This window comes from Myotis myotis, unplaced genomic scaffold, assembly GCF_014108235.1.
Source record: "Myotis myotis isolate mMyoMyo1 unplaced genomic scaffold, mMyoMyo1.p scaffold_m19_p_1, whole genome shotgun sequence".
In the NCBI taxonomy this organism is placed as follows: Eukaryota; Metazoa; Chordata; class Mammalia; order Chiroptera; family Vespertilionidae; genus Myotis; species Myotis myotis.
The window spans coordinates 45,284,806-45,296,938 of NW_023416313.1; the positions used below are offsets into that span (position 1 = coordinate 45,284,806).

Here is a 12,133-nt window from a genome sequence, read left to right on the forward strand (position 1 = left end):
AGGGGCTGGAACTCTGTCCTCTGTGGGGAAAAAATCCAAAATGTATCCCTCATTATACCTTTTGGTACACAGATTTCCATTATTAATTTCTGATTTGAAGAAAAACATAAAGATATGGCACTGCAAGAAAAGTCAAGGTGGGACACACCAACATAAAAGGAAGTGGCTTTTCTGCAAGGGAGGCTTTCCTTTGAGTCTGGGAGGCAGAGTATCTAGTCTTGTATTATCGGAGTGTCTCCTGCTGCCTGCATCTAAGCAACCTTGGCTCACATATTGATGTTCCGAGGGAAAGATCCCAGGGAAAATGGATTGGAAAAGTACTTACTCTTATTGTGAGGAGCCTCTGCAGTGTGGAGTGACATGCACAAGATCCTTCTCCAAGAACTAAGCACTGTGTATCTATTTTTGGCATCACATTTATAAAGGGGGACCGTGCTTACTGGGATATAGGAAAAAAAAAAAACACTTTCAAGATTTACATTCAGCTCTACCATTTTATAATATTTTAGGCTGCAGTTTATAGATTATGCTAATTTGTTAGTGAGGTTTATTAGCTATGTGAGTCTCGGCTCTTAGTACAGGAAAGGCCAAATGGTCAGGGAAGCTCTAAGTGTTTTCTGACAAATCCCCCTGTGCTAATAGGAAGTATTCTCTGTTTTTTTTAAATGAACTTTTCGCTCTTTTTTGGATGATAAGAAGCTGGTGTTTTGTGCACATGTCCAGCTCATGTGACAGTCTTCATTCTTTCAGGAAAAGAAAGATCTCTTCCTTCTTCTGCAGTCTTCAGTGAAGACCCTAAGGCCAAGTTCTCCATTTTCCAGCTTGAATTTGTTGACTTTTGTTTTACATATACCCCGTAAGTTTTAGGCTAAAGTTAGTTAGGCCATTAATGTTTTTTTAACCTATGGAATCAGACCTGTTTCAAATTGTTGTCCAGTAAGACCATGAGTATTGTTTTCAAACACTTGAAATAAAATGAGCATCCAGTTTGGTCAGTATAATTTTCTCTGAAGAATATCAGGAACCTAACTATGTTAAGTAGGGGTTCACAACATCATGGTGAGCTTTTGGGATCTGGCAGATTTGAATCCTTCCCAACTGCTATGTGAAGCCAAACTCTGATGAGGTGCAATAGCCAGCAAACAAGTTGAAGCCTATATTCTGGAAAAGATAAATAGGCAGAGCATTTGATCACAGCAGAGCAGAGTGAGTTTCAGGAGGGATGCTAAAGGCCAGATGGCCCTGCAGAGGTCTGCCAAGATTTCTGAGGCCCCAGGTCACCCAAGCCAATAAATGGACTGTGCTCTGCCTATTATACAGATAGCATGAGGGCAAGGAGTTCTGGTTATTTAGCAAAAAGATAGGTTCCAGGTTAGAAAAATGTGGGGCTTCCTTTTTAGCTGCTTCCTAACAGTGGCTGGACTTTGTGATCTTTGCATTTGCTGTGTTTTGCTCGTTTGCTCAGTTGCTCGTTGATTGCACAGGTTCTGTTTGGGTGGTGTTTGATTCTCACTGACTGCCCTTGTTCCCTTACATAATTACTTATCGAGTGGCTGATGCATCCTGGGCTCTATGTTAGAGCTGGATATATAACTGTGAACAAGATGGACATGGCTTCTGCCTTCATGGAGCTTGTGGTCTACTGGGGAAGATAGACAATGGAACGAGTAGTTATAATAATGCATAATGAGGGATATGAAAGAGAAAGTACAGAGTCCTACATGTGCACATAACAGGGGAAGCAAAGATAATCTAGAGGTCAGAGATGGTCTACCTGGAAGGGACATGTAGGTTGAGACTTGAAGGATATGCAGGAATTTGCTAGTAAAAGTAAGGAAATACACCAGACATAAAGGACAGTGTGTATGAAGTTGTGAAATTGAGAGATTTTGGCATAGTTGAGTAACTGGAGCATAAAGTAGAAGGAGGAATAAAATGGAGGGCCCAGAGGGTTTCTGTTTCTTCTTCTCCCTTCCTATACCCTAAGGTATGAGGCAGGCATGAGGGAGGTGGGGAGAAGGTTTTGGTGGGTACAGAGATTTAAATTCTGGATGGAGGAAATATTTCATTGGAAGTGGGGAATTGGTCTCCAGAAATACATCATGGAAACAGGAATTGACTGACCCACAAAGGCAGATAATTGAGGTTAAATTAGGATTAAATTATCCATATAGTGTGGGTGCTAATGTGGCTGGAAGGTAAAGTGAAGAAGGAACAAGAGAATATATGAATAATTTGGGTGATATGTATAGAGAAAGGAGAGAAGACTTAAAAAGAACCTTGAAGGACATTGACATTTAGTTGGCAGAGGAAGAGTTGCAAAGAAGATTGAGAAGGAGAGACCAAAAAGAGGCCAGAAAAACTAGTGCTGTGGTTTGTCACAAAAGTGTCAGGAAGAGAGTCTTTTCAGGGTTGGACTCACCTCAGGACACAAAATTGAAGGGGGTGCCCAAAACCCCAGTAATTAAGATAAATAATATTTTAATGCAATGTTAAAAAACACCTGAGTTTATGCAAAAGATCCATATGATCAAAACATCAAACTTTTAAATAGAGACAAGATCAGAATTATTGATTTTTTTTTGCCTCAGGCTCCAATAAGGAGGCTCTGTACACTACTATGCTATTAGATTTAGAAATATTTTATATTTAGAAGTTTGTTATTTTGTTCATATAGAAAGAAGGAGTGATAAACTGTGTTAAATATGGCTAAGAAGTCAGTCAAGGGATAGGTTGAAATGAGTCCATTGAATATAGGGGCAAGCTATTGTTACTGGATATTTTTCTCTACCTTGTTTTAATAAAACCTAATAGAGATTATATTATTGTCTCTGCAAACATAATCATCACCTCCTAAAAAGCTGAGTCCTTTTCTGAAGTAGGAGATTATATAAACACGAAAACATGTTTTTCTCCCTTAAAACACTTTTTATTATGGGAAAATATATGTAGCAGAAACATTACCATCTTGACTGTCGTGGTGTACAGTTCAGTGATGTTAAGTACTTCATATTGCTGTGCAACCACGACCATCATCCATATTCAGAACTCTTTTCATCTTGCAAAACTGAAACTATGTTCAATGAAAAACTTTTTATATTTAAAGTTTATTTTGTCTTATATAGAATAGCCACTCCTGCTCTCTTTTGGCTACTATATGCATAGAATATTTTTCCATCTTTTCACTTCCAATTTATTAGTGCCTTTGGATCTAAAGCAAGTCTCTTATAGACAGTATATACTTGGATCATGTTTTGTTTTGTTTTTCCATTCTGTCAATTTCTGTCTTTTGATTGGAGAATTTAATCCATTTACATTTAAAATAATTATGGATAAGGAAGGACTTCCATCATTTTGTTTTTGTTTTCTATATGCCTTATAGTTTATTTTGTCTCTCATTTTCTGTGCTAAGAGCTGAAATTAACCACAATTTACTGTCCAAGCCTTCCCTTGGAAGTTGCAAGCCTTCAATAGATTCTAGAGTTCCAAAATAGTTACGTCGGACAGAATCTGCCAGTACAATTGTGATCTTGGGCAGGAAGACAATTCCCTATTCCACCATTTTTCCAGGATCCTCTCTCCCCAAACATATATTTTAAAATTCATGGTATCTTTCATAATAACTTTAAGGTGAAATAAAATAGTTCCTTATTTTTACGAATTACTCTTTAAACATTCTCTGGATGGAACCATGTTCTTGCATAAATCCATAGATCACGCATATCTGAGGGTCAGAAATATAGGCTGGGGAGCCAGGTAAATAGGTATAATTGCTAAGCAGGTTCATGTTTACCTCTGAGAGAAATCAACTGCTATTTTATTTGTACATTTAGTAACTATTTGGGAGGCACTAGATTCACTGGAAATAAATTGCTTCCTGATGGGCTCTTCAGTTGGAAGTGCTTTGTGTAAATCAGTTGCTATTTACCATACAATCCCCAGACCCCTTTCTTATAAAGATGTTTATCTATATTCCTTCTCAAGTGCTCTGTTGCTTTTTATTCAGATCGTACCTTAGGTGCTTTCATGCTATTTTTTTTTTGTTCTGGTTTGGATACTTTAGGTGATTGGAAATCACTTGTCATATCCCAGCCATCTGTCCAAAATCTAAAGAGCTCCAGCTTCACCTGTCAGTGTGTCAAAAACTTAATCATACTTATAAGGTAAAAAATTTGCATTTGTACCTCACGAACTCATCCTCTTGCTTTAGGATGACCAATCATGGTGCTTTGGCTGTGACTGTCCGGGCTTGAGCACTGAATGTCTTGTGTCTTAGTAAACCCCTTAGTGCTGAGGAAACCTGGACAATTGGTTACCTTATTTGGCCTAGAAATATATCCTGGATTCCTTTGTTAAAGCCACCTCCTTCTTTCTTTCAAGTCTAAGAGGAACAGGTGACTGCTAATTTTACGTGTTCGTGTTCTTGCTAAACTTCTGAGGAGTTCAAGGATTATGGCCATTCCTGGACTGCTGGCAGTTTAGAGTGAGAAGGGAGCTGAGAGATCTGCAGCACAACCATCTCAGTTTACAGATGAATAAAATCTCAATTGCATTGGAAAGTTTTGGCCATCTTCACCCACTCTTGCTGCCATGGTACCAGATTTCTGCAATGTCTTCAAACATCTCCTTTCCCACTAATTAAAAACAGACGGTTATGTTGGAACAACAGCTACAGTAACAGGAAAAAGTAGCATTCGGTTAGCTTTAAATTGTCCAATAATCTTTTTCTAATGCCTCTATTTGCGTCATAGGCATTTTAACTTCCCTTGTGTCTAAAGTTCAGTGTCTCTCATGGATTACTCATACTATCTGATGTGAAAATAAATATGGTCAGGTTAATTAGCATCAATTTTAATAAGATCCCAAAGTAATTCTATACAATGCTTCCTGGCAAGAAAGAAATTAAGCTTGATAACTGAGATGATAGGATCTAAAATAGAAGCAATGAAAGGGGCACAAATGAAAGAAAATAAGCATAGAAAAGGGAGAAAGAAATTGTGTGTGCTGTGTGTGATATACAGACAAAGTTTTCTTTACAGACTCACACAATGGGTCTTTGTTATTTTGCCTCCTAAGGAAGTCAGAGTCCAGTGGTTTATCAAAAAGCAGACTGATCTCACAGGCTCGTTGAAAGTTCAAATACCTGGTTCCCATCCTTGACTATTCTGAATCAGTAGCTCCAGAGTGGAACCTGGGGATCTCTATTTTTAATGAACTTCAAAAGTGATTCAAATGCAATTGGTCAGTGGAATGATGTCTGGGAACCACCAAATGAGGCTCTTTGAAGAAGCTTTCCTATTTTTCACTTTGGGAAAAATATTTAATGGTCATTCCTCAGACTTCACTTTTTTTGAGACGGCAGGTATTACTATGCTTCCTTTAAAGTGAGAGAAATTGAGGAAGTTAGAGTCACAGTTTAATGTAAGAATGTGAGAAAATGAGGATTCACCCCTGCCACAGTTTCACCCCGCAGAGCATATTAAGGTCCTGAAAATGAAACCTGCTCTAAAGAGCGAGGGTGAATTCCTCCAAAGGTTATGTGGGACCGTGTAAGGCAATTTGCACATTGTATGTTTGACCATAATGAAGAGATGGAGTGGGGGAGCCTAGAAACTGCCCAAGAGTCCAGCATTTCAACCCTCATCTGACTCGTGCTGTAGAAATTGTCCAACCCTAACTGCGTGGAGGAGAATGGCTGAAGTGTCTCTTGTTCACCAGCCACGCTAGAAGGATCTCTTGTTAAGTGTTTACGTGGGCATGTACGAATACCCACATAGCCTGAAAATCCTCTGGGAAACTAACACAAGGCCCCAAGTTCTTAATTAGCAGAGTGGATGCCCCAGCCCTGTCACTTAATGGTATTGCAAAAGATGTGTTTGGCAATTAATTGGATGATCTGTAAAACTGGAATCCTGACCACTTGTGGTCATTAAAGATCCCAGGACACTTTCCTTAGGCCGGTGGAGTCCTGGAATATTTCCAACCCTGATAATTAAATTAGATTCTTCCCAGCTTCCCTTTATATTTTCAATTTTACTCTGTTTCCTTTCTATCCTTAATTTAGGTGAACTTGTACATTAATAGAGAGCCAGTGGGTTCCATAGAGGACTACAGTGTAGTAACACTGTCTCCTGACGTATGGAGTGATATCCACTGGGTTAGTGGTTGACAGGCACACTTTGTACAAAAGGGAAGTTGTTGGATTGGTATCTGAAGAGATGTGGAACCACTCCTGAAAAATTAAGCCTGTTAAACATTTCAGCATATAATTAAAATTTTTGTCCAATTAGCTTTTAGAAAAGCTATTTTTTTTCTTTTCCTTTCATGGATATCTTTTTATAAACAAAGTAATTAATAGGCGTATTTTATTAGCAGAATGAATCCATGTGTTTAATTAAAAAAAAACACCAAAATATAAAAAGGCTGATCTCATTCACTAGGATAGAGGTAGAGACAAGAACAGTGAGACATAGTCGGAACCAATTTGATGGCTTGAAATCTACTGATGCAGAATTTTACCTCAATTTTCTTTATTATAAACAGTTAATCTGCTTCTGATCTTCTACTATATTTGTTCCAAAATGGGGTGGCTTTTAGGGCAGTATGTGCTCTCTTAATAGTTATATTCTTTTATTACCAGAAACTGTTTTATTAATACAAATGCTTTTTCAAGCAAATAAAAATTCAGTGAACTGTGTATTTACTGAAAATAGAGTTGTTACGCAAGGTGAGCAAACTCCTATATGTTATTATTTAGCAGGTTGTCTGTTTTAGGGAATTAAAATTCTCTCTGAAATATTTTTCAAGAACGAGTAAAATTTTATTTTTAAATTGTGGATAATAACTTTCCATTTTAAAAGTATTCAACTCTGTTAATAGACCATACAGCCCTTTCTTTGGTATGCAGATTAACTCATACATATTCAGGAAAGTAAAATGTACTCCCCAGTTTCTATGGTTTGTCAACATTTGAGACTCAGTTGGAGACTGTTTTTGTTTACTTTTATTATTGTTGTTAAACTAATTTTCTGTTTCAAATAATATATTTGATTCATAATTTCCTACTTTTAACACGGATGGGTCAACACACATACACACAATGTTTACAACCTGAGAATTCTGTTACCATTTTCTGTGCATCTCTTCTCTAACCCACAATAAATAGTGCTTTACTTCAATTGGACAAAGAAAGAAAAAAAAAAGATAGAAATCAGAAGATAGACACCAGCTGGTTTTATTATAAGAAAGCTGGTTTTATTATCAGGGTTAATGTGAGGAAGAATTTTTTAAGAGTGCATTAAAGGTTTTGTAAAAGTGTTTTAAGTATAAACATGGATTCCTGTAATGAAAATATAGGTAACCTCAACAACATAGATAATAGTAAAGTATAATAACATAATTAGAAAGTGTATTTTTGAGTGTTTATTATCTTTGTTTTGAATATACATTTTAACTATAAGTTTGTGTAATTTAATTTTTAATAATGGCTGTGTTTAACATTGACTTGTAAAATTTCTAAAACAATTGGTCCTTGCAATCAGGCATAAGTAGGTTCTAACATACCACCAGATACAATGCTGTTGGGTGGATTGGGGAAAACTAGGTTGGAAGTGGTATAAAACAGATCAATCTTCATTCCTTATAGCATAAAACAAAATACAATGACTACATAAAAAAATAAGTTTTTCCAAAGACTTTTCTATCATTACTAAATTATTTAAATATGATTATAGGGAGAAGGATGGGAGGCTAACGGGTCATAGAACAGGACAAAGCTTTTATTGGAAGCTTTTCAGTTAATATTTAACCCCGAGTATGTACAAATTTGGAAAAAAAAAACACCCCACAGAAACAAAATAACTAGTGAAAAAAATGGTTTAATACTATAGACATTTTGAAATAGTGTGAGTTGGTGTTATTCCTCATGTGTCCTGTCATGCTCACTGCTCTGGTCTTTCAACAAGGAAAATGATCTAGTTCGCTATTTGATGTTCTTTTGCATTAAATTATTCTAAGGATCTAAAATTTGATATAACTGTTAGATATTTCTGACTGAGCGCATTTTAGCTGGTGTTTGAAAATTGGCTAATTTTTTATTGAAACTGTCAATTGGGACAAATTTGAATATCTAATTTACTGCTTTCTTCTGGCAGTCACTAAACCCTTATAATTTAGGCCATTGTCAGTGCAGTAGGATTTTAATGAGGCAGCCGAATACCCTGTTTTTGTACACGGCTTTAACATCTCTAGTATGCTTATTTGTGTGGTGGTAGCACTTTAACAGTCTGCTTTCCCAGAGGACATATAAACAGTCTGGTAACTTGATATATGATGTAACCATAAGACACATACCAGTTAATCAAATGTCCTACATCCACCCACACCTTCAAGACCTGTCTGGTAAGTGAGTGCATTGTAAATTCTGTTCATTCCTCTCTGATCAGGTCAGGTGCTTTTGTTTCTTCTTTCTCATTTCTACACTACCAATTTCCATTCCTATCACCTCAGTTTAGTATTATTGCACTGACCTCCTAACACATCTTTCTACTTCCAAACTCTAGTGTTCAGTCCATTTTGGATCATATCACTAAACTCATTTTCCAAAAATATTGCTTTAATGTCCCTCCTATGCTCAAAAATCTTCAGTGGTTTCAACCCCCCCCTCCCCCCCGCCAAGATAAATTCACATAATCAGACCAGTAATCTGCAAAGAGAGGTGGGTAGAATAAGACACACTTATGTATTTCATTCTTTAATCATATTTTTGATCCGCAAAAATAATGTGAATTCTCAGGATTCTGAACAAAGTATATCAATTAGCAACATAAAAGGGGAATGTTAGCAATAACCTGGATATATCCAGGAGATGTGAAAGAAAATCCATTGGAATATAGAAGAATGTAGCAGAATTTTTAAATTCCTATTTCTACATTATATAAATAACTATGCATATTTTTAAGTAAGAAAAGAAAAATTAAACTTTACCTACAGGGGTAGGAAAAGGTAGGTTTGCATAATACAAATAAATGATGTAATAATAAATAATAATATAAGAATAAATTGTGTTTCATTGTAATCACAACTTTAACCTACTTTTGCCCATCACTGTACAGACTGATACAAGAACTGCCTTTCAGACTGTGTGTCAGATGATCATGTTACTCATGGCTTCTGCGTTATCTTGAAATAATAGTTGAAGTTTCAAAGTACTTAGAAGATACCCTAGTTTTTTGGGTTAGTTTCCAGCATATGGTGATGTTTTTCTGTTTAGATGTATTTAGTTATGGATTTATTGATTTGTAGTTACATGAATGGGCAAGTGGCTTAATTAAAAAGACTTCAGGAAAGAAATCACAGATTAAAGAGAATAGTAACTGCAAGTATAAGAGAACAATAACAAAAAGGCCAACTGTTACTTCTACTCTTAGTGTACACACTTTGTAAGCTACATTATGCAATAATAATATTACAAGTAATCAACTCGGACAAGAACTTGGTCCAAATGATTTAAATTACTGAAATGACTATTTGAAATAGGAATTCATGTCCTTATCTATACTAATAAAAGGGTAATATGCTAATTAGACCAGATGTCTTCCAGACATCCTTCTGGACAAAGTCATGGTGGCAGGGCCGAGGCAGAGGCAGCTAGGGGGATCAGGCCGGCAGGGGAGAGCAGTTAGGCAGTGAGGGGGATCAAGTCGGCAGGCAGAGGTGGTTAGGGGCAATCAGGCAGGCAGGGGAGCAGTTAGGGGCAATCATGCAGGCAGGCAGGTGAGCGGTTAGGAGCCAGTGGTCCCGGATTGCGAGAGGGATGTCCGACTGCTGGTTTAGGCCTGATCCCTGCCAGTTTAGGCCCCTAACTGCTCCTCTGCCAGCCATGATCCCCCTAACTGCTCTCCCCTCCTGGCCTGAGCCCCCTAACTGCCTAACTGCCACCTTCTCCCTTTTCCTTCAGTGCTGGCCTTCTCCCTTCTCCCTTCTCTCACGGTGTTGGCCTTTTCCCTTCTCCCACGGCACCGCCTTCTCTCTTCTGCCTTCTCCCTTCTGCCTTCTCCTGCTGCGCCTTCTTCCACAGCCTGTGCCAAAGGGACCACAGTGCTGGACCGGCCTTCGGCCCTTGCAGCCGCTGTGGCTTTGTCTGGAAGGACGTCCAATCTAATTAGCATATGACCTTTTTATTAGTATAGACTAGAGGCCCGGTGCACAAAAATTTGTGCACTCGGGGGAAGGGGGGGGGTCCCTCAGCCTGGCCTGTGCCCTCTCGCAGTCTGGGACCCCTCGGGAGATAACGATCTGCTGGCTTAGGCCTGCTCCCGGGTGGCAGAGGGCAGGCCCAATCCCTAGGTGCAGCCCCTGGTCGGGCTCAGAGCAGGGCCCATTGGGGAGTTGGGGTGCTGCCCCCCGTCATGCACAGAGCAGGGTGGATTGGGAGGTTGCGATGCCACCCCTCAGTCATGCTCAGGGTAGGGCTGATTGGGGGGTTGGGGCACCGCCCCCTGTCACACTCAAGGCAGGGTCGATGGGCAGATTGCAGCGCCACCCCCTGTCACGCACAGAGCAGGGCCAATTGGGGTTGGGGCGCTGCCCCCTGTCACTCACAGAGTAGGGCCGATGGGGAGGTTATGGCTCTACCCTGTCACACACAGAGCAGGGCCCATGGGGGGGGGGGTGTTGGGGCGCTGCACCCTGTCACACACAGAGCAGGGCCGATCAGGGGTTTGGGGAGCTCCCCCCAATCAGGCACAGAGCAGGGCTGATCAGGGGGTTGGGGCGCCTTCCCCTGTCACGAACAGAGCAGGGCGGATAGGGCGCTGCACCCTGTCACACACAGAGCCGCAGGGCGATCAGGGGGTTTGGGCGCTGCCCCCTGTCACGCTGATCCCAGTGCTGGGAGGCATATTACCCTTTTACTATATAGAATAGAGGCCTGGTGCACGGGTGGGGGCTGGCTGGTTTGCCCTGAAGGGTGTCCTGGATCAGGGTGTGGGTCCCCACTGGGGTGCCTGGCCAGCCTGGATGAGGGGATGATGGCTGTTTGCAGTTGGTCACACACCCTTCAGGGTGGGGGTCCCCACTGGGGTGCCTGGCCAGTCTGGGTGAGGGGCTGAGGGCTGTTTTCAGGCCGACTGAAGCTCCCAACCGCTCCTTTTTTTTTTTTTTTTTTTTTTTTTTTTATTCTGGGCCAGCTTTAGCTCTGAGGCTCCAGCTCTTAGGCCTCCGCTGCTGAGAACAGGTATCTGGTTTGTTTCGGTTCTATAATCGAAACAATGTATAACTCCAGCTCTGAGATCCCGGCTCGCTGAAAGCAGGTTTCTCGGGTTTTGTTTAGCTTCTATATTTGTTACAATGTTTCAAACTGCAGGCTCAGAGGCCAGCAAGGCAGGCGGGGAATGTTGGAGTCCTCCGTCACTGAAGCAAGCAAGCCTCATGTTAGTTTCAAGCTGCCTGGCTGCTGGCCGCCATCTTGGCTGGCAGTTAATTTGCATATTGCCCTGATTAGCCAATGGGAAGGGTAGTGGCCGTATGCCAATTACCATGTTTCTCTTTTATTAGATAGGATTTGTGATTACTGGAAGGATTTTTACAGACAAGCTTCTGGTTCCATAATTTCAAACCTTGCTTCTTTTCCACTTTCACAGTTTTGACCCTGCACCTCGATGTCACAACCACACGGGAGTCAGCAGAGTGGGCAGGAATATTCCTGGGAGGCATCTTCTGCTGGGATGGTTAGTGATAGCCAAAGTCCCATGGAGGAGCCCAGGAACCTTAGAAATATATTCCATTACACATCTCCTATATGTCCCATATAGAGAAAAGCCATATGAGTGTAGTGATTGTGGGAATTCTTTCAGCCAAAGCTCTAAGCTAACTGACCACTACAGTGGTCACACTGGTGAAAGGCCTTATCAGTGCAGTGAATCTGAGAAGTTTTTAGACGGAGCTCTCACCTTTTCTGACAGCAGAAAAGCACTGTGAGAAAGCGAATGTGGGAAAAACTTCAGACAGGCTTTTTCTTTTTTCCTTTTTTCGCATTAAGCTAAATGTACTCCCAAGTCTGCTTTCACTTTTTGGATTCCCAAACTGCTTGCAGCCACTTATGCCCTATCTAACTCAAAGGAAGAGTAACAGA

The 12,133-nt window shown here is 40.2% G+C and overlaps 1 protein-coding gene across 1 annotated transcript in view; it reads left to right on the top strand.

The window, feature by feature from the left end:
• Positions 1–12,133, top strand: part of SLC4A4 (solute carrier family 4 member 4) — a 440,882-nt gene that overhangs the window by 45,645 nt on the left and 383,104 nt on the right. The gene's annotated exons all lie outside the window — the stretch shown is intronic.